General features: G+C 42.0%; 1 protein-coding gene across 3 annotated transcripts in view; it reads left to right on the top strand.

The window, feature by feature from the left end:
• The window catches only part of b4galt2 (UDP-Gal:betaGlcNAc beta 1,4- galactosyltransferase, polypeptide 2), a 397,773-nt gene that overhangs the window by 72,313 nt on the left and 302,306 nt on the right, over positions 1-23,154 (top strand). The window lies entirely within an intron of this gene.

Below are 23,154 nucleotides of genomic sequence, written 5' to 3'. Positions count from 1 at the left end.
AAATAAAATGCATTTGTCTTTCAGAGGATCATGAATCTTTGCAACTCTCTTCCTTAGTAGTAGTAGAGCTACTAGGACTTGATGTTTCAATCCCTATGGTAAGTCGGCAATCTCGATGTTGGCAGTGGCCTTGGAGTGGTGACAACGAGGGAGGGTAGGTACGTCATTGGGGTCATCAGGTGGGCACCCTTCTTTGACGTTTCGTTGATAAGCCCACAACGTCTCCAGAAGGCTCAACGGTGCTACTTGGTGTCCCAGATACACCCCCCTCAGTTCTATACCCTCCTGTCTTCATCTTGCAGCCCAGTTGTTGTCTTTCCTTTTAATCCAAATCCAGTTGCTGCTTTCTTCTGCTGCGTTTGACAAGGACTTGATTGCTTGTTGGAGGGAGTGACCCCTCACTCCCATCTTCCTCAATAGACTGGTCGTAGATGTAGCAACGAATCCCCTGCATCCCACTTCTACAGGGAAAATCTTGGTCTTCCAGCCATTTTGGGCAGCCTTAGTTGCCAGTTCAGAGTACTTGGTCTTTTTCCTCTCATAAGCTTCTTTGACACCATCTTCCCATGGTACTGTCAATTCCACAACATATGCCAGCTTGGCAGTTGTGGACCACAGGACCATGTCTGGCCGGAGTGTTGTAGCCGCAATGTTGGGGTTTTTTTCCAAGCTTTTTTATGTCCAAAGAAAGTTGAATATTTTTAAAGCACAAGTGGATGGATGGTTCGTAAGTTGGGAAGGGGTAAAATTTACCCAACTATGCAGGAATGCAGAGTTGGAATTACAATCAGATCTACTGTGGTAATAATAAATAGGAGAGTCAGTGCAAATGGCCAACTGGTGTTTCATGGTTATGTTTTGATCTCATCAATACTCGTTAACCCAGATGCTTAGAGGTGAGCAACTGGGTGTTCTCAGAGATTACGGAAGGTGCATGAGACTTGAATACTATTGAGGTAATTAAGGTAGAAAGTTGATCAAAATAAATGAAAATGAAGAAACTCACAACAGCTATCCCTGGAAATCTGGAATGGCTTCAGCTGCAGAAAAGAGCATGATAATATCAGGAATCAATTATTTGGGGAGGGATGAGGAGAATTCATATTTTAACGTAATAAACAGATGGAGTTTTCATTCAAAACAATATAGAAATCCTTATTTCTAAATAGTTTATCAAGTCCCTTGGAATTAAGGGTTCCCAATCTTTTTTATGCCATGGACCAATATCACTAAGCAAGGGGTCTTTGGTTTCCCAGGTTGGAAACCCCTGCTTGGAATAGATTCCTACAATTTGCCCACCACCGGTAAAGTTCAAAGTATATTTATTATCAAAGTACATATTTGTCACCATATACAACCCTGAGATTCATTTTCTTGCAGGCATACTCAGTAAATCCATGATGGAATAATAACCATAATAGAATCACTGAAAGACCGCATCAATTTGTGCATTCAACCAGTGTGCCAAAGACAGAAAACTGTGCAATTACAAAAAGAAACAAATAATAATAAAAAAATAAGCAATAAATATCGAGAGCATGAGATGAAGAGTCCTTGAAAGTGAGTCCATAGGTTGTGGAAACATTTCAAGTGAAGCTGAGTGAAGGTATCTCTTTTAGTTCAAGCACTTGAGGGTTGACGATAATAACTATTCCTGAACCTGATGGTGTGAGTCCTGAGGCTCCTGTATCAACTTCCTGATGGCAGCATGAGAAAACTTCTTGACTGGTGATTATTGATTTATTCTTTTTTAAAAACAGTACAATGTTAGCAGCTACTGTGATCTGTTAGCAGTACTACAGCCAGAAAGAGAATATAATGAGCCTCTGCAGCTTCCTCCCTTGCTTTTTTTTAACAGCCAGGGCTATAATCTACATTCAAGGATGCTAGCATTTAAAACTACAGCTTATTGGAAGTTTATCCTATTCAATATTCTACACGCAACTTTTAAAAAATTGAGACATTGGCATTCTTCTCTTTCTGATGAACACAGGTTTGAAGTATTCATTTGGAGCAATATTGCAACTATACCACCAAGCATTTGGTCCCTAAACAGCCTAGCTCTTTTCTTGAATAACCTCTTGCCCTTTACGTACTGTGGAATATCCAAGTATTTGCTTTGATTTTTCTTGGTTTTCCCGTACCTGTTTGCTTTCCGTGTTTCTCTTTAAACTTCATCCTTACAATTCTTACAATCTCTTACATTTGCAGATAACCTACCGCTTCTGGAAGTTCCAGGAGTCTCCCCGCATATTGATAGCGGCTCCCTGATGCCCGCAAATTATATACAATATCCCAGGAATCGATTTTTTTTTGAGAGCAAACGAGGGAGGGAGGGAGAGAGAGACCCAGTGAGAGAGTGACAGAGAGAGCATCCTGATTGGTCTCTCTTTGTGCTAAGTAGATCTATCAGTTTTCTCTGTGGGCGGGCTTTACAGTCGACCTCTCTCTCTTTTATTATCCATCAGTTCAGTTTAGTATCCTGCAGCGCCATGGCAGAGTGTTACAAAAAAAGAAAATATAAAACATACTTCACCCCTGACTACACTAAAGTGTACCCCTGCCTAATAGGGGTCAAAAATAATGACAGTGTTGCTCGCTGCACTGTTTGCAACAGTGACTTTCCTTTCCTTTTGTTTTTGAGTGTGCCTGCGTGCGTGTGAGTCTGTGTGTCTGTGTCTGTGTGTGTGTGTCTGTGCGTCTGCGTGTGCGTGCATGCGCCTGCGATGATGCCTTTTTCCTGGCTTTTACAAGGCGCGGAGCGAGAGAGAGACTGTTTGACACGTCACTCCTCACACAGACATTTTCACAGTATTTTTCCCTTTTTTATTTTATGAGGTTGAGTTGCGATCTCGATACTCAACCCGGCACGGATGGAAAGCGTACTCAGGAGCGGACCCGACTGGTTTCGGACCCAGGAACCTCCGCTCCCGGGTCCAGCGCTGGTGTCATTGTGCCACCAGCTGGCCCCAACAGTGACTTTTCTATTGTCCATAGTGGGTTAAATGACTGTAAAAGACACGGACGTCCCACTCTGCAAAAACTCATTTCAGGGAGGTAGCACCACCACTCTTTCTCCCCCCCCCCCCACATGTCCCCAAGCCACAGATGCTGCTCTTCCAGCAGATTGTTCTTTGCTGCAGATTTCAGTATGGTGCTTGTAAACGCTCCTTGGGTTTACATCACCTGGATAGATCGTGAAACCTGTGGGAGGCGGGATTTGGGGTTGATGTTCCTGTTATATTTAGTTCGTTTTTTGTGTGGGAGGAGGGATTTGGGGGGAGGTGTGATCGCCCTGTTCTCTTTCATTTTTTTTTGTGTGGGAAGGATTTGGGGGTTGATGTACCCGTTCTGTTTTTGTTCGTTTTTTTTGTGAGGGAAGAGGGGTAATTTGGGGGTTGATGATCATGCTGCCTTTCCTTTCTTTCTTGGTTTCATGGCTTCCTGGAGAAGAACAATTTCAAGTTGTATACCCTAATAATAAATGAACCTTTGAAACTTTTGCTTCTCCAGGCAAAAAGGAAGATTTGGGATTTAGGTGAGCGGGTGGTATTTCAAAAGGCATATCGGCATATGTCGACAACAGCTTCAATTTGTAATCAGAGGAGCCTTCAGGATTTGAGGAAGAGCTTTGGGTGAAAGGATAGCATTGTCTTCAATGCTTCTTCACCCTCCCTGTTCTTGGCCACATGACCGTGTCAGCTGTTTCAGTGCAATGAGCCAAGGGAGCTGAGCTTACCCCTAATGATTGACATTGCTATTAGAAACAATCAGAATCAAGTTTATTATATCTTGTCAAATTTGTTAACTTAACAGGAGCAGTGCAGTACTATCCTCAGTAGTATTAAAAACAAGTGAGGTAGTGTTCATGGGGTCAATGTCCATTTGGGAATCATATGGCAGAGGTGAAGAAGCTGTTCCTGAATCACTGAGTGTGTGCTTTCAGGCTTCTGTACCTCCTTCCTGACAGTGACAGTGAGAAGGGGTATGTCCTGGGTCCCTGGTAATGGAAGTTGTCTTTCCGTGGCACCATTGTTTGAAGATGTCTTGGATACTACTGAGGCTAGTACCCAAGATGGAGCTGAATAATTTCACGACTTTCTCTAGGTTCTTTCGGTCCTGTGCAGTAGCCTTTCCAGACAGTGATGCAGCCTGTCAGAATGCTCTCCACAGTACGTCTATAGAAGTTTTTGAGTGATTTAGTTGACAAACCAAATCTATTTAAACTCCTAATCAGATAAAGCCGCTGTCTTGCCTTCTGTATAGCTGCATCAGTATGTTGCGACCAGGTTAGATCCTCAGAGATCTTGACACCCAGGAACTTGAAATTGCTCACTCTCTCCCAATTCTGATCCCTCTATGAGGATTGGTTCATGTTCACTCGTCTAATCATTCCTGAAGTCCACAATCAGCTCTTTGGTCTTACTGACGATGAGTGCCAGGTTGTTGCTGCGACCCCACTCAACTAGCTGGTATATTTCACTCCTGTACGCCCTCTTGTCTGCATCTGAGATTCTACCAACAATGGTTGTATCATCAGCAAATTTATAGATGGAATTTGAGCTGTACCTTACCACACAGTCATGAGTACAGAGGCAGTACAGCAGTGGGCTAAGCACACAACCCCTTAGGTGCGCCAATGTTGATCATCAGCAAGGAGGATATATTACTACCAATCTGCACAGATTGTGGTCTTCTGGTTAGTAAGTTGAGGATCCAGTTGCTGAGGGAGGGGCAGAGGCACAGGTTCTGTAGCTTATTGATCAGGGAGTTCTCTGGGGTCGTTTTGGAGGCAGTATACATTCCACCTCAGGCCAATGTCAATCAATCTTTTGATAATCTGAGCAATGGAATCAACGTGCACAAAACAGCGCATCCCAACATCTTCACTATTGTTTTGAGAGATTTTAACCAGGCTAATCTGAAAAAATCACTAAGCAATTCCCATCAACAGATCACTTGCAATATTAGAGGAAACAACACACTGGACCATTGTTATACCACCATCAAGAATGCCTGCCATGCTATTCCACGTCCTCATTTCGGGAAGTCTGATCTCATGGCTGTACTTCTACTCCCCGAGTATAGGAACGACTATAGGAAGAGACTGAAGACTGCAGCACCAGCAGTGAAGACCAAGAAGGTATGGACAAGGGAAGCACAGGAGCGCCTACAGGTTTGCCTTGAATTGATGGATTGGACTGTATTCAGGGATTCATCTTCGAACCTGGATGAGTATGTTGCATTTGCTACCAAATTCATCAAAACCTGTGTGGATGCGTGTCTGTCTACAAAGACTTACTGTACATCCCCAAACCAAAAGCCGTGGATGAACCAGGAGGTACATCGTCTGCTAAAGGCTAGATCTGCGGCATTTAAGTATGGCGACCCAGGCCTGTACCAGAAAACCAGGTATGATTTGCGGAGGGCTATTTCAAGGGCGAAGAGACAATTTTGAACAAGGTTGGAGACGACATTGGATGTACGACATCCTGGCAGGGTTTGCAAGACATTACTTCCTACAAAGCAAAACCCAATAGCATGAATGGCAGCGATGCTTCATTACCAGATGAACTCAATGCCTTCTATGCACGCTTTGAAAGGGAGAATATAACTACAGCTGTGAAGATCCCTGCTGCACCTGATGACCTTGTGATCTGTATCAGAGGCCGATGTTAGGCTGTCTTTAAAGAGAGTGGACCTTCGCAAAGCGGAAGGTCCTGATGGAGTACCTGGTAGGGCTCTGAAAACCTGTACCAACCAACTGGCGGGTGTATTCAAGGACTTTTTCAACCTTTCAGTGCTACAGACAGAAGTTCCCACTTGCTTCAAAAAGGCAACAATTATACCAGTGCCTAAGAAGAATAATGTTGGCTACCTTAATGACTATCGCTCAGTAGCACTCACATCTATAGTGATGAAATGCTTTGAGAGGTTGGTCATGACTAGAATGACTTTTGCCTCAGCAAAAACCTGGACCCAGTGCAATTTGCCTATCGCCATAATAGGTCAATGGCAGATGCAATCTCAATGGCTCTGTCACACCTGGATAACACAAGCACCTGCATTAGGATGCTGTTCATCAACTATAGCTCAGCATTTAATGCCATCATTCCCAAAAACCTAATTGAGAAGTTGCAGAACCTGGGCCTTTGTACCTCCCTCTACAATTGGATCCTCGACTTCCTAACCAGAAGACCACAATCTGTGCGGATTGGTGATAACATCTCCCTCTCGCTGACGAACAACACTGGTGCATTTCAGGGGTGTGTGCTTAGCCCACTGCTCTACTCTCTCTATACCTATGACTGTGTAGCGCAAATATCATCTATAAATTTGTTGACAATACAACCATTGTTGGTAGAATCTCAGGTGGTGATGAGAAGGTGTACAGGAGTGAGATATGCCAACTGGTGGAGTGGTGTTGCAGCAACAACCTGGCACTAAGACAAAATAACTGATTGTGGACTTCATGAAAGGTAGGAAGAAGGAACACATACCCATCCTCATGGAGGGATAACTGGTCCCAACATATCGATGTAGTTATAAAGAAGGCAAGACAGCGGCTATACTTCATTAGAAGTTTGAAGGGATTTGGAATGTCAACAAATACACTCAAAAACTTCTATCGATGTGCAGTGGAGGCATTCTGACAGGCTGCATCACTGGTATGGTGGCGGGGGGGGCGGCTGCTGCACAGGACTGAAAGAAGCTGCAGAAGTTTGTAAATTTAATGGGCTCCATCTTGGGTACTAGCCTACAGGACATCTTCAAGGAGTCTCAACACTGTCTCAAAACCAACACAGATAAAGTTTTGGCAATAGATTTATCTGTGATACACCCAGTGGCCTCTTGATGTTTGTGACTTTGGCTGTGGAATGATTGTTGGTGCTAGACGGAGTGGTTTGAGTATCTCAGAATCTGCTCATCTCCTTGGATTTGCACCTACAACAGACTCCACACTTTATAGAGAATGGTGCGAAAAACAAAAAAAAATCCAGTGAGTGGCAGTTCAGTGGGTGAACAGGTCCTGTTTATGAGAGAGATCAGAGGAGAATGGTCAGACTGGTTCAAGGTGACAAGAAGGCGATAGTATGTTACGGCACTGTACAAAAGAATAGCTCTGACCACATATGTCAACCTTGAAGAGGATGGGCTACAGCAGCAGAAGAGCACGAACATCCACTCAGTAGACACTTTAATAGGTACAGGAGTATATATTAGCATTGGAGAAAGAAGAATTCAGTGCAATCCCAAGTTTTTTTAAGTTTACCATTTTCAAGATTCGGGATTGTTTTAATGTAATTTCCAGTACACAAGTGTAAAGATGAACAAAATGATTTTTTAATTCCACATCCCATTCCCATTCTGACATGTCTATCCACGGCCTCTACTGTAAAGATGAAGCCACACTCAGGCTGGAGGAACAACACCTTATATTCCGTCTGGGCAGCCTTCAACCTGATGGCATGAACATTGACTTCTCTAACTTCTGCTAATGCCCCACCTCCCCCTCGTACCCCATCCGCTATTTATTTTTATGGACATATTCTTTCTCTCGCTGTCCTTTTTCTCCCTCTGTCCCTCTGACTATACCCCTTGCCCATCCTCTGGGTTCCCCCCTGCCGCCCTTTTCCTTCTCCCTGGGCCTACTGTCCCATGATCCTCTCATATCCCCTTTGCCAATCACCTGTCCAGCTCTTGGCTCCATCCCTCCCCCTCCTGTCTTCTCCTATCATTTTGGATCTCCCCCTCCCCCTCCCACTTTCAAATCTCTTCCTAACTCTTCCTTCAGTTAGTCCTGACGAAGGGTCTTGGCCTGAAATGTGGACTGTACCTCTTCCTAGAGATGCTGCCTGGCTTGCTGCGTTCACCAGCAACTTTGATGTGTGTTGATTGTTACTCCAGATCGGATGCAGCACAAAATAACAAAATAAGATAAAGAGCACAATAATAATAAAAAAAACACATTAAATATAAATACATAAGATAGCTTATATTCCTAGATTGATTACACGTCCATAAAATGATGCTAGGTACAGGAGCGTCTGTATATAGAGTGACTGACAGGAGATGATAAAGTAGTGGTGGTGGGTTAGTAGTTGATGTTTTGGGTCGATGAATTTCTATCTGAACTTAGAGTGCCTTTCTTTTGTCATGAAGGTAAGGACTACGCCAAGTTTGAAGTAAGGAAGGTCCCAGAAATACCAGTGTAACCTTCCCAATTACCTGGAAGTGTGCAGCTGTTTCTTGTTTATTGGCGCAGGATATTCGCATCTGCACAAATACTCGGATCGCATCCTGACGGAGAGATAACTTTTGACACTCCTTCAGAGCTGTACTGCATAAGTGTCAACTAGGAGTAGGACTTGCAGACTAAGCTTCCGATTTTGTGTGTGGAGAGTGTTATGACTGATCTTAACCTGACACTTAGATTCACAGGAATCCTTAGCACTACATAAATGTCTTTATTGGGTTAGCATATGCAAATCTACTAAAAATCAAGGACTCCTGTTGAAGGTAAACCAGCCATGAACACCTAGCAAGATCTAATACATCTAATTAAACTTTAGCTCCAGATAGCATTTGCCAGTGCACACCTGCTCCTTGAGCTGCCCCACTGAGCCTCAAACACCTGCTCATTGCCTTGCCCGTATTCGGCAACTGTTCTCCTCCCGTCCAACCAGGTTAATTAACACTGCTGACTTGCCAACGCTGCAGACTCGGCATGGTGACTGTAACATCCCAATCCACATTACTGACTCTCTGAGCCTCCTTGTGTCTTCTCATTGACCTGCTGCTCCTGTTCAGATGCCGACAACTCTGCCAAAAGCTGTTTTCACAGATACTCTCTGCAAATAAAATGTCATGGCATGCTCTTTGGAAAACCTGGCTATGTAGGAGACCCTCTTAAAACCTATGGTTCAGAACTCAATTCTTTTTTTACTTGCTTTCTGTAAAGGTTTTACAAAAGAACTTAATGCATTTTATAACTTAATTTTCTTCCAGTATGACTCCATCATACTGAGAATTTTTCAGTATTATTTCAAGTACGTGATATGTCTTGAGCTGTGCAGCATAGTTGCCTGTGTTATCAGCTGGCTGCAGACACAGGAGCTGGCACAGATCTACTCGGGGCTTACGTGGAGCTGAAGGAGAATAAAATATCACCTCTTAGTGGAAGACGAATCAAGAGCTGGGAAAAATATATTTAACTTGTCAATGAAACTTCGCGTGAGTTCCTTGATGTTACTAATTCATTCTGTGCGACTGGTAATTTCATTTTCCACCACTTTGTCAATCTAATTCATAAAAAAAACTGCACATTCATTTCAACTTCCCATCCCAACATGTCTATTCTCAGCATTCTTCACAGACATGGTGACACCAAATGAAAATCAGAAGAGCCCTTCCTGTTCCCTCTCCTCCCCAGCCTGACTCCATCTGCCTTTTTCGACTTGTGTATCCACCTATTACCTGTTCCACTCTCCCCCTCCCTCACTTGCAAGCAGCCCTGACGCCCCCTCCCCCGAGTCTAACCTAACACTTAGCAGCCTCTGTCTCACCTCATGTCCTCGCTTCTCTATACCAGCTTTCATTCCTCTACACTCTCAGTCCTTGTACAGGGAGTTGACCTGAAATTTGGACCGTCTCCTTGCATACACATATGCTGTCTGATCCACTGAATTTATTATTTGCTTCAACCTCCAGTATTTGCATTTTCTTGTCCCTAATTTTTAGGACAGTACAGCTCAACATAGACATTCAGTCGGCAATGTTGTGCCAACTTTTTGACCTATTCTAAGATCAATCCTTCCTCCCACATAGCTCTACATTTTTCTTTCATCTGTTGGCCACCATTCTAAGCGTCTTAAAAGTCTCTAACCTGTCTGCCACTTCCACCGCCCCGGCAGCGTGTTCCATGCAGCCACCACTCTCTGTGTAAACAGAACTTTCCTCTGACATCTTCCCTATACTTTCCTCCAATCACTTTAAAATTATGCCATTCCGCCCTGGGGAAAAGGTCTCTTGCTGTCCACTGTATCTATGCCTTTTATCATCTTGTACACCCATATCAAGTCACCTCCCATCCTCCTTTACTCAAAAGAGAAGGCCTGGCTTGCTCAACCTAACCTCATAATACATGCACTCCAAATCAGACAGCATCCTGGTAAATCTTTTCTGCGCCCTCTCTAAAACTACTACATCTTTGCTGTAAGAGGTAATTGGAACTGAACATAATATCCCAAATGTGGACTAACCAAAGTTTTGTATACAGTAGATGCAACAAGGCCTCATGGCTCTTGAATTCAATCCCCAACTAATTAAGGTCAATGCAATACACATTCTTATGCTGGAAGTAAGGATTAGAAAGAATCAAGTAGCTCTTGCTGTGATTTCCATCCATTCAAAGACGTATTCAGAAAATCAAGATGTTGAAGACTGCAAACAAGAGAAACTCTGCAGATACTGGAAATCCATAGTAACACACACGAGATGCTGGAGGAACTTAGCAGGCCAGGCAGCATCTATGGAAAGGGTTCTTTTCCATAGATGCTGCCTGACCTACTGAGATCCAACAGCGTTTTGTGTGCGTTACCTTGCAGAAGCCTGGAATTTCTCTAGTGAACTCTTTGGGGCAGAGTGGAAGGATAAGCTGAGAGCATTTAAGTTTCATTTAGATATTTGTCATGAGTACAGGTCTTATTGTGGGAACACGTGATGCTACTTTTCACCACCTCATATTTATTTTTTTCAAATCAGAATCAGATTTTTTGCACTATTTATTTTTAATAACTGATAGTGATTTTATGTCTTTGTACTCTACTGCTACTGTTAAATAGCAAATTTCACTCCACATAAAACAGTGATATTAAAGGAATAACAAGGTAATATTTATGTCAAAGCCTAAGTGAAATTTATATTCAAAGTATGTACTATACTACCTTGAGTTTCATTTTCTTGCAGGCATTTACAGGAAAATAAAGAAATGCAATAGAATTTATTAAAAACCTGTATATAAGTAAAGGCTGACAAACAATATGCAGAAGAAGCCAAACTCTGCAAGTAAAAAATAATACTGAGAACATAAGTTGTAAAGAATCCTTGAAAGTGAGTGTGTAGGTTGTGGAATCAGTTGAGAGTTTTGGTGAGTGAAGGAGCCTGATGGTTGCAAGGACATAACTGTTCCTGAACCTGGTGGTGTGGGACCTAAGGCTTTTGGACCTCCTGCCCGATGTTAGTGGTGAGAAGAGAGCATGGTTGAATGGTGGGGGTCCTTGATACTGGATGCTGCTTTCTTGTGACTGCACTCCATGTAAATGTACTCAGTGGTGGGGGAGGGCATTGCCTGTGATGGACTAGGCTATACCACCACACTTTTGTTTCTGGACATTGGCATTTCCATACCAGGTTGTGATGCAACCAGTTAGGATACTCTCCTCTGTGCATCTACAGAAGTTCGTCAACTTTTCGGTGACGTGACAGACCTCTGCAAACTTCTAAGAGAATAGAGGTGCAGTTGTGCCTTTTTTCTGATGACACTAACGTGCTGGTCCCAGGACTGATCTTCTGATATGACGACACCAAGGAATCTAAAGCCACTGTCATAATCCATTTTCGATCCCCTAACAAAGACTGCTTCTTCCTCCTGTAATCAATATTCAGCTCTTTAGTTTTGCTGAGATTGAGTAAGAGGTCATTATTGTAGCACCATTCAACCAGATTTACAAACTCCATCCTATATGCCAATCTATCACCATCTTTGATTCGGCCAACAGAGGTGCCATCAGCAAACTGTACAGCATTGTTGATAGTCTGGGGGTTGTCAGAGGTTACAGCGGGACATCGATAGGATGCACACCTGGACTGAGAAGTGGCAGATGTGAAGTGGTTCAATTTGGTAGGTCAAATTTGAAGACAGAGCATAATATTAATGGTAAGACTCTTGACAGTGTGAAGGATCAGAGAGATCTTGGGATATGTGTCCATCGGACACTCAAAGCTGCTGCGCAGTTTGACAGTGTTGTTAAGAAGGCATACGATGTGTTGGCCTTCATCAGCCATGGAATTGAGTTCAAAAGCGTGAGGTAATATTGCAGCTATATAAGACCTTAGTTAGACCCCAGTTGGAGTATTGTTTTCAGTTCTGGTCACCTCACTACAGGAAGGATGTGGATACTATAAAAAGAGAGCAGAGGAGATTTACAAGAATGTTGCCTGGATTGGAGAGCATGCCTTATGAGAATAGGTTGAATGAACTTAGCCTTTTCTTCTTGGACCGATGGAGGATGAGAGGTGATCTGATAGAGGTGTATAAGATGATGAGAGGCATTGATCATGTGGATAGCCAGAGGCTTTTTCCCAGGGCTGAAATGGCTAACACGAGGGGGCATAGTTTTAAGGTGCTTGGAAATAGTTACAAGGGGGATGTTGGGGTAAGTTTTTCCACACAGAGAGTGGTGAGTGCGTGGAATGCACTGCCTGTGACGGTGGTAGAGGTGGATACAATAGGGACTTTTAAGAGCCTCTTAGGTAGGTACATGGAGCTTAGAAAAATAGAGAGCTTACATGGTAGGGTAATTCTAGGCAGTTTCTTGAGTAGGTTACATGGTTGGCATAACATTGTAGGCCAAAGAGCCTGTAATGTGCTTCAAATTTCTCTGTTCTATGTTCTGTCTCTGCAAACACTAAAGAGTTTTGAAGTGTACCAGTTGTTGAGGTAACTGTACAGCCAATTTCCTCACAGCGGGGTCCCAAAAAGTGATCAAATAACCAGATCAGTGATGTTGAGACACTAAGTTCACTGATTGAAAGTATGAAGTTGATGTAGCATTCAACATAATCAGTATCAGGTTTAATATCACAGGTGTATATATTATGAAATTGGTTAAGTAGCAGCAGTACATTGCTACACATAACAATAAAATTTATAAATTACAGTAAGAAGCATGTATATATTAAAAAGTTAAATTAGTGCAATAAGAGGAAAAAAAAGTAGTGAGTGAGTGAGGTTGGTGCCGTTCATGTGTTGAATGTCTATTCAGAAATCCAATGGCAGAGGGGAAGGAGCTATTCCTGACTCAATGAGTGTGTGTCTTCAGGCTCCTGTAGGTCGTAGTGGGAGCTTGTGGGAAGTTTCCTGTTTCCTTTGATCTGCAGTTTTCACTGTTACATTCAGATCTTGTTCTATTTTCTATTATAAAGTGGAACAATTCATGAATGGATCATAGTGAAGGAAGACTATTTGATACCAATGCATTAGGTCTTCAGAACTTAATATATTAAATAATATGACTTTTTTTTCTATTGAATTTATATCTTGCGGCTTCCTCCATCTAGCTGGCTTTACATAACATGAGTATCCATTCTTTATTTCCATGACGCAAATTATGGTTTGTGAAGTCACTGGAATACAACTTATGATTCTCTTGTTCTTCATCACTTTCTTCACCTACTCTTTAACTTTTTTGATACATTTCACTTTCTGTTTTGCTCAAAATGCTTGGGCCTGATTGAATATACCTCAGTGTGAACAATCCTTGGTGATGTTTTATGACAGTGCAGTTTATTATATGCAAGTTATGACTGGTGGAAGGACCAGTGTGTCTTGGATTAATTCAAAATATTAGGGAGAGCCTGCATGGATTTGCATGAGGCAAATTGTGCCTCACTAACTGGATTGAGTTTTTTTGATGAGGTGGCAAGGATGGTTGATGAAGGTAGAGCTGTAGATGTTGTCTTCGTGCATTTCAGTAATGCATTTGATAAGATCCCTCATCAGAGGCTTATTAGAAGATTAAGATGCATAAGGTCAATGGGGAATTGGCCATTTGAATGCAGAGCTGGCTTGTTCTGATCTATGAAGGCTAGGGGGTGGTGGCTGAAGGGACTTCTTCCAGCTGGAGGTAGGTCGGTGATTAGTGGTGTTCTGCGGGGATCTGTATTGGGACCTCTGCTGTTTGTGAAGTATGTCAATACATGGATGAAAATGTAGATGGGTGGATTAGTAAGGTTGTAGATGAAGATTGGCATTGTGAATAGCATAGAAGACTGACAAAGAATACAGCAGGAAATAGATCATTTACAGATATGGGTGGGGAAATGGAAGATAGAGCTTAACCTGGCCAAATGTGAGGTATTTCACCTTGGCAAGTCAAATGTAAAGGGACAATACACTGTTAACAGCAATACCCTGAACAGTGTTGATAAGCAGAGGGATCTCGGGGTCCAGATTCATAGCCCCCTGAGAATGGCTACACAGGTTGATAGGGTATTAAGAAGGCATATGGCATGCTTCCCTTTATTAGTCGAGACATTGAGTTCAAAATTCAGGAACTTGTAGTTACAGTTTTATAAAACTTTAGTTAACCTGCATCTGGTGTATTGCACACAGTCCAAGTAACCCCCTTTATAGTACGGATATCAAGGCTACGGAGAGGGTGAAAAGAGGTTTAGCCGGATACTGCTGGATTAGAGGGCATGTGCTAAAACGAGAGGCTGGACAAAGTTGTGTTGTTTTCTCTGGAGCAGCAGAGGCTGAAGGGAGTTCTGATAGAGGTTTATAAGTTTATGAGAGGCATAGATAGAGTACACAGCCAGTATCTTTTTCCCTGGGTTGAAATGCCTAATATCAGAGGGCATGCATTTAAGGCGAGAGGGGGGTTTCAAAGGAGATGTGAAGGGCAAGTGTTTTTTTACACAGGGAGTGGTGGGTGCCTAGAATGCGCTGTCTGGAGGGGTGGTAGAGGCAGATACATTAGGGACCTTTAAGAGGCGTTTATATAGGCAAATGAAGGCGATGAAAATGGAAGGATATGGACGTTGTGTAGACAAGGGATTAGTTTAGTTGGCCATTTGCTTTGGCACATAATTTGGGCCAAAGGGCCTATTCCTGTGCTGTACTAGTCTATGTTCTATTAGTTTTATTTTCTGTATGTTTCAGGATTCCCAAATTGAGCAGCACTAACTCCAATCTGGAAATAAAATGGGAAGTATCAAGGAGAAAACTCTCTTTAATTGTCAAAGAAAATATAAAAAACATGCTTTATCAGTTTTCCAGTTGCACATTAGTGTTTTGGAACAGCGATCTATTCTCTGACTGACTGAGGCTCATGTGGCCCACTGGGGAGGATTATTTGAGGCTTTTTCTGAGTCATAAGTAAAGACAGTCTGGGAGTTCCTCAGTTTGTTGTAGATTTTTTTACTACTTTGATAACATCTTACTTTACTTTATTGTCGCCAAACAATTGATACTAGAGTGTACAATCATCACAGCGATATTTGAATCTGTGCTTCACGCTCCCTAGTAAATATTAAAAATTTAAATTATAAATCATAAATAGAAAATAGAAAAGGGAAAGTAAGGTAGTCATCTCTCAATTAAACCACTTCTTTTCAAGAAGCAGCATAGCTTTTTTTAATTGCTTTTATTGTTTTGAAAATTGATATATACCGTTTGTTTTATAGTGGCAGTGTTCGTTATAATTGTTTCTTCCTACTAGTTTCCACATGTTTTCTCTCTCGTGTAGGAGATCTCTTTAGATATTTCCTGTTCTCTTTTCCTCTGGAATGTCTCTAAATTTGCCCTTCAATGCTCTAGCCACTTTAGCATCATCCAAGTATTCAGGCTTCAGAGCTGAGTTTCTCTACAAAGAGCTGGGACTTGACTGAACCACTACCTGAACCAAAATATCGGTTATATTGAATGAATATTGTAGCTTCAGAAATACAATTGGAGACTGTCCATTATCTGTTTTGAAGGGGAGTGGGATGAGGTAAGGTAGGAGACTAACCTATGTCATTAAAAGGCTCCAAAATCTTTTTATACTTAAGTGTTATTTAAGGATAATTCTTTCACTCATCAACTTGCAATTCCAACCTGTTTAAGGTAAGTTGGTCGAGAGTGAAACGGAATAGATGAGGGCATGTCAGATGTTGATTACTGTGTTTGAGATTTTATGTTGCTGCTTTTCACTTCGACTGAAGAAATGCCCCCTGATAATTTATTAGAGGAGTCATTTAAATTTATGCTTATTGTAAAAATCTTGTTGACATTTACAAACTGTATTGTTCTGCCTTCTTGCTTTTTCTATTAGCACAGATAATTTGCCATGACAAAACTCCATCTTTGAAAAATCTGGACATATTTGCAGCTTTATGCTTATTTGTTTTTCATGGAATTGTTAATAACTATTTAATAGGTTCTTAATCCAAATTGATTTTGGGTAATAGAAGTTGGATTATAATGCAGCATTTGCTAATTTTTATTTACTTTTGTTTCATTCCTTTATCTTCACCTTTCTTTTGTCTATGCTTTTCTGTCACTTCTCACACTTGCTTTTTCCTCCTCTTTCTGTCTCACGAATCCACCACTTTTCCTGTCTTTGAGGGAGAATTGTAATTTTATTATTTTCTAGAGGAATAATGGTGGATTTTAAATCTTACACCATTTTCTTTTCCACTGACAACTTAAAAGTTTAAATTATCTTTCCTGTGTGTCGATGGAGAGCAAGGGAAGCTGTATTTTTTTAAACCTTGCTATAAAGCAGATTACAAGGAGTGATGAGTCACAAGTAATCTGAACAAAAATTGATTGCAATTGTATTTTTGTGGTTTACAGTGATGCTATGCCTAATAATCCATAGTTATTTACAGATATGAAAGTGATGAGAAATGATTACATTGATAATATGTGCCCTGTTGAGAGTGTGTTTTGAAATATGGTGGTCTCAGTAAAAGAAGGTTGGAGAAATTCTGCTGCATGAGCCTATTTTTTACAAGCAGCGTTTCTGCAAACGACAGGCAACGGGCTTAATGACTAATCAACAATGTGAGGGACATGCAATTCTGTTAATTGCATGTAGCTCAACCCAATGTACAGAGCCTATAAAAAGTATTCGCCCACCCGTTTGGAAATTTTCATGTTTGATTGTTTTATAACATTGAATCAAATGGATTTAATATGGCTTTTTTGACAGTATTTAACAGAAAAAGACGCTTTCCTGTCGAAGTGAAACCGGATCTCTGTAAAGTGATCTAAATTAATTACAAATATAAAACACAAAATAATTGATTGCATAAATATTCACCCCCTTTAATATGACACACCAAATCATCACTGGAAAATGACAATGAGATTAATTCTGTTGTAGACGCATTGGTTGGGATTGCATCTTGCCTGCTGTTGCTAGGCAGGCATTAGATGGAGACTATTCGTTGTTGGCTTTGAACTTTAGGGGGATTGTTCCATAGTTCCTTGTGGTTGATGGAATCAAAATCTTTCAGGAGGTTGGAAAAGGCCATGTATAACAAACTGGTGCTCTTTGTATGTTTCTTGGAATTATTATGCAGTGAAGATCATGTTGACTAAGCCACTGGCGTACTATTACCACCTTGGCGTAATGAGGCATAGAAATGAGTGAGCAACATACACAAAATGCTGGAGGAATTCAGCAAGTCAGGCAGCGTTTATGGGGGGGGGTGATAAATATTTCGGGCCGAGACCCTTCATCATGACTGAAAGGGAAGAAGGCAGAAGCCAGCCTGCTTCTTTTCTGGTCCTGATGAAGGGTCAAGGTCAGAAGCACCGATTGTTTATTCTTTTCCATAAATGCTTCCTGACCTGCTGAGATCCTCCAACATTTTTGTGCTTTATTCAACATTTCCAGCATCTACAGAATCTCTAGTGTCAGTGGGAAATTACTTTCATCTGTGCCAGCACTTCCAGAAAACCCCATTTGGACATAATAACTTTTGTTATTTTTTAGATACATAAAACATTGGAATAAGATGGTGAATATTGTGTGGCCAAGTGGTACAGTATGTCAGAGTGCTGCTCCATGCCTCCAGCAAACCCGGATTCAATCCTGGCCTTTCGTGCTGTCTACATGAAGTCTGCGTGGTTTCACCATAACCATTTCAGTTTCCATGGATGCTGTGGTTACCTTCCACATTCCAAAAGGTGGCTGGTTTAATTGAGCTCTCTAGATTACCCCTCGTGCAGGTAGGTGGCAAAAGTACGGGTGATAAGAGAGAAAAATTGCAGAGAAAGGGATTAATAGGAATGTTCTGAGAGCTGGCATAGACTGGATGAGTCAAAGGGCCTCTTTCTGTATTGCAAGGAACTATAAGGAGATGTGGCACCGTGATATTAGACTTTTCCTGTCAATATTAAGTCAGAATTGCAGTAGTGGTGGTGCAGCTGCAGTCTCTTGATAGAAATGCTTCCTGTTTTCAGCAACATTTCTACAAGGATTTAGTGTGATGAACAGACATGGTGATCTGCTGCTGACTGAACATTGATACATTGCAGTAAAATGATAGAAAGTAGGCAAGATGGAACTCTCAAGAAAATATACAAATTCTCCAATTCCTCTTCCAGTCCCATTTATAAATCAAGTGTAGTTGTGCAGCCAAACTGAGTGTCTGTCACTGGAAAGAAGTGGCAGGCTTGCTGAGAATATTTGGGTCAGCAAATTCCAAATTCGTCCTTTTGGGCACTTTCATGGCATTGTGAAGTGTCCGTCATTTATCCAATTTCATTTGTCTGCATTTAATTTTCTAAGTGCAGTTGGATGGGTAATTAACCATTCAAAAGGAATGGTATTAATCACTATTGATGGCCCGTTATTATGTCATTGGTGAAGATGTATTTCAGAATATGCCTGATTGATGATCTTGTGTGGCTATCACAATAAACAGATGTGTTCATTTACTATGCATACGTCCAAAATGTTTCATATTTGTACAATGTAGCTGAACTAGTTACAGGTTTTTAACTGACAGTTACAAGATTAGGGGGAGGTCAATTAAAAGCAGGGTTCAAAGGGATTACTTCTCTTGGTGATAGACTTGAAAGGCCAAGTTGCCTATTTATGGTCCTTATGTTCTTATTAAGTAGTATAAAAACTTGTAAAAACTTTTTAAAACTTGTCTGCTTTAAAAAAATTATGAAAGCAAGACGGTGCTTGGAATATAAGACCTAAAGACAATCTGTTTTAAACACGAGATTCTGCAGATGCTAGAAATCCAGAATAACACACACAAAATAATCGATAGTGACGTTTTGGGTCGAGACCCTTCCTCAAGACCGGAAAGTGGGGTGGGGGGGGGGTAGTGGAGCCAGAATAAGAACAGAATAAGAAGGTGTGAAGAGGGGAAAGATTATAAACTGGCATGTGATGGGTGAAGAACAAGGGATGTAGAAGTGTGTCTGGATAAGCACATTGTCAAAGAGTCAATCAGAGGGGTAGCAGTGAGAGAGGGTCTCATTGAGCTCCCATCAAAGTGAAGATTTAAACTTCTGAGCTCCTCCAGCATGTTGTGTGAGTTACTCTGGATCTCCAGCATTTGTAGAATCTCTCATGTTTACGATTTGCTGCTCCACTACCAAGGCTCTTTGAAATGTGTCTACCCTGAAGAAGATTAAATCTTCTCTTTGGTTCCTCCAGCATTTTGTGTGTGCGTGACATTATCTGTTGCCTTGATCCCTTGAAAAGTGAGAATCAGGTTTTGTTTTTAATAATAACTAATTGTTTAATATATGTTTATTATCAGGACTGTACTTGCCAGAAATCAGAAGAATGAGAGGGATCTTATAGAAACATGAAACGTTATGAAGGAGGTAGATGAGATACAGGAAGGAAATTTTGTTTTCATCCACTGGTAGTTGTGACTAGAACTAGGGGACATAGCTTCAAGATTCAGGGGAATATTTAGGATGGAGATGAGGAGAAACTGCTTTACCCAGAGAATAGTGAATCTGTTGAATTCTCTGCCCACGGAAGGAGTAGAGTCTCTCTCTGATTAAAAGACGTAGATTTTTTGCAGAGCAGAGGAATTAATGGTGATGGTGAAAAGGCAGACAGGTAGAAATGAGATCACGGCCAGATCAGCTGTTATTTTATTGAATGGCTGCCTCCTGCCCCTATTCTTGTGTTCTTATCAGTAGATCTTGAAGTTATCAGCAGATCTTTTTGACTGTGCTGGTTGGAGTCTGACCATATAGCACACCAAGTTAATGAATGAAACCAATTAAAAGTGGGAGAGTAAGGAAAATGGGCACCTCCACTTGTAACAGGGAATGATCATTCCTAATTAGTAAATGTATCAATGTACTTGACTAGATTGAAGTCCGATTTAAACAGTAGATGTAAAAGCATTAAAATCAGCACCTGGTAAATGTAGCATGACTTGCATAGCTAGTAAGCATTACTACAATCTTATGACAAAGGTGAAATGGGCAGATATCAATCTCTTTAAACCTACTGTAACTAAAATGCATGAAATTAAATATTGCCTGACTGTTAGCACGATGGGAATTGCATCCTTGGTGACAGACATTCAGAATGTGCTCAGAGGGAGGTGAAATTTCTTTTGTACTGAGACTTGTATTTCTTGATGTGTTACAAACACTGGAGATTTTACTTCTACTGTAATATACAGGGCCTGAGTTCAGCCCAAAAGCACCTGCTAATGCTGAACCAATAGTATCTGCTTTTATTAGTTTCTTTAAGAATCTAGCATTTATTGGTGAAGGAACATTCGCTTTTTAATATTGAACTCGAGAGATTCTGTAGATGCTGGAAATCTTGAGCAACATGCTCAAAATAATAGAGGAACTCAGCAAGTCAGGCAGCATTTACAGAGGGGAGTAAACAGGCGGTGTGACCCTTTGTCTGGACTGGAAAGGAAGGGGGCAGAAGCCAGAATAAGGAGGTGGGAAGGAGTACAGGCTAGCAGGTGGTAGTTGAAACCAGGTGAGGGGGAAGTTGCATTGTTGGGGGAGGCGATAGGTGGAAGAGATAAAGGGCTAAAGAAGAAGAAATTTAATAGGAGAAGACAGTGGACCACAGAAGATGGGGAAGGAGGATGAGCACTAGAGGGAGGAGATGGGCAAGTATGCAGAAGAGAAGGGATGAGAGGGGAACCAGAAGAATGGAGTATGGGGAGGAGAAAAAAATGTTACTGGAAGTTAGAGAAATTGATGTTTGTGTGATCAGGTTGAAAGCTACCCAGATGGTTTATGAGGTATTGCTCCTCCAGCCAGAGTCTAGGTAGCTGCTGAAAGATCCTGCCTTACGCGGCGGACAGTGTGAAGGTGCTCGACGAAGTGATCCCTCCCATCTACATCTGGTTTCACTGGTGTAGAAGAGGCTGCACTGAGAGAAGAACCAGATACTACAGATGACTCTGACAGACTCGGTGGTGAAGTGTCTCCTACCTGGAAGGTCTGTGTGGCCCCGAATGGTGGTGGGGGAGGAGGTGTAGAGGCAGGTGTGACACTTGTCGCACCTGTAAGGATACGTGTTGGGAGGCAGCTCACTGGGGAAGGATGAGTAAACAAGAGAGTCATGTAGAGAGCAATCCCTGTGGAATGCGGAAAGTGAAGTGGAAAGATGTACTTTGTGGTAGGATCCCACTGGATATCGTGGTAGTTACAGACAATGATGTGCTGCATATGAGCTTGTAGTGTAGTAGTTAAGGACAAGGGAAATCCCATCACTGTTATGGTGGTGGGAGATGAAGGCAGATGTGTGGCCCCAGTGTGTCTCTGTCTCCAGGTCTGTCATCAGCCCCCAAGATATTGTCAACTGCTCTGTCCCTTAAATCTCAGAGGCCTTGTTTTCTGATCTGCACCTAACTACATGGGGCCTCGAGTTCCCCGTCTCATCTAACCCCATAGGTTCTCTGTTTACTAAGCTGCTTCTAAACCTATTGGGCATCTGACTTCTATAACACCCCTAAACCCAAGAGACCTCTGTCTCCCCACTGTCCTTAACCCTCACGGGACTTTTGGCTCGCACAGTGCTCTAACCCCATCGCGCCTCTAGATTCTGTGTTGCCCCTTTAATTCCTGAAGACCTCTAACTTCCTTATTGCTTTCAGACCCGTGGGATCTCAGAGTCCACTGGCCCTCTGACCTCAACATCATGCTGACCTCAGAGGGCTCTGATTGCTGCCATGCCTCTAACCCCACAGGGCCTCTCATTCTTTTGTGGCCTTTAAATGCATAGAGCCTCTGAAGGACAGCCTACAGAGAAGAGAATAGGATTCACAAATCCATTAGCCTCACCACTGAAAATAATTGCAGTTTGATGTTCTCCTTAAGGGTTGTTTATCGGTGGGCTACAGAGGCTGACCCGGGGCCCTCGTGTTCTGGTGCAGTGTGGGCATGAGTAAGTGATGTCTGTGGTTAGTGTTTGGCTCTTTTGGTTGTTCATTCTCTCCTTTTGCAGCTGCCGTTTGCTCTCTGTGGCATGGTGGAGATCATTCCCATGTAGTGCAGCTCCCTCTTGACCAGATTTACTCCAGGTGTATCTTAAGTCAAGTGACGTTTATTGTCATCTAACTGCATACATGTGTGTAACATATATAATGTATATAGAAATGAGACATTTCTTCGAACCAGGGTGCAAAGCACGGTAGTACACATAACATATGATAACTTTTGAAGGTGAGAATAAAATCTACAGATGAATCACACATAAGTAACAAACTAAAGTATATTAATATTAAATATTGTAAGGTAGAGAACAGATTAATCAGTGACACTTTGAATACGATGCAGCAGGGAGTTCAGAAGCCTAATGGACTGGGGGAAGAAACTGTTTCTCGTCCTGACCGTTCCCTTTTTTTGTGCATCGTAGTCTCCTGCCTGATGGTAGAAAGTCAAAGAGGATGCTGGATGGATGGGTGGGATCCTTAATAATACTAAGAGCTCTGCCCATGCTGAGCGCCTGATAAATGTCTCCAATGGATGGGAGATGATCCTCTCAGCTGTTCTCACAGTCCTTTGTAGAGATTTCTGGTCTGGTGCTGGACTGCTCCCATACCAGTTGGAGATGCAACTTGTCAGGACCCTCTCAGTGGTGCTCCTGTAAAATACAGTTAAGATGGGAAGGGGAAGCCTTACTTTCCTCGATCTTAGGAAGTGGAGGCACTGCTGTGCCGCCTTGTTCAGGGAGGTGATACTGAGTTCAGTGTCTTCCCAGTTTTTAGATGTGATGTTGAACAACTTCTGAATGATTTTGATTTTTACCTTTGAAGTGTTTCCTTTGCCCACCAGGGGCTCACTAACATTCCTTTAACTGGGAGTAGACAATCTGTTTGGGGAGATATGATTTAGGCATCAGTATGACATGACCTTTCAGG

The sequence above is a fragment of the Mobula hypostoma genome, chromosome 12 (genome assembly GCF_963921235.1).
Source record: "Mobula hypostoma chromosome 12, sMobHyp1.1, whole genome shotgun sequence".
NCBI classification, from domain to species: Eukaryota; Metazoa; Chordata; class Chondrichthyes; order Myliobatiformes; family Myliobatidae; genus Mobula; species Mobula hypostoma.
Note: the sequence above shows the minus strand (reverse complement) of the source record. Positions and strands in the feature narration are given on the sequence as shown.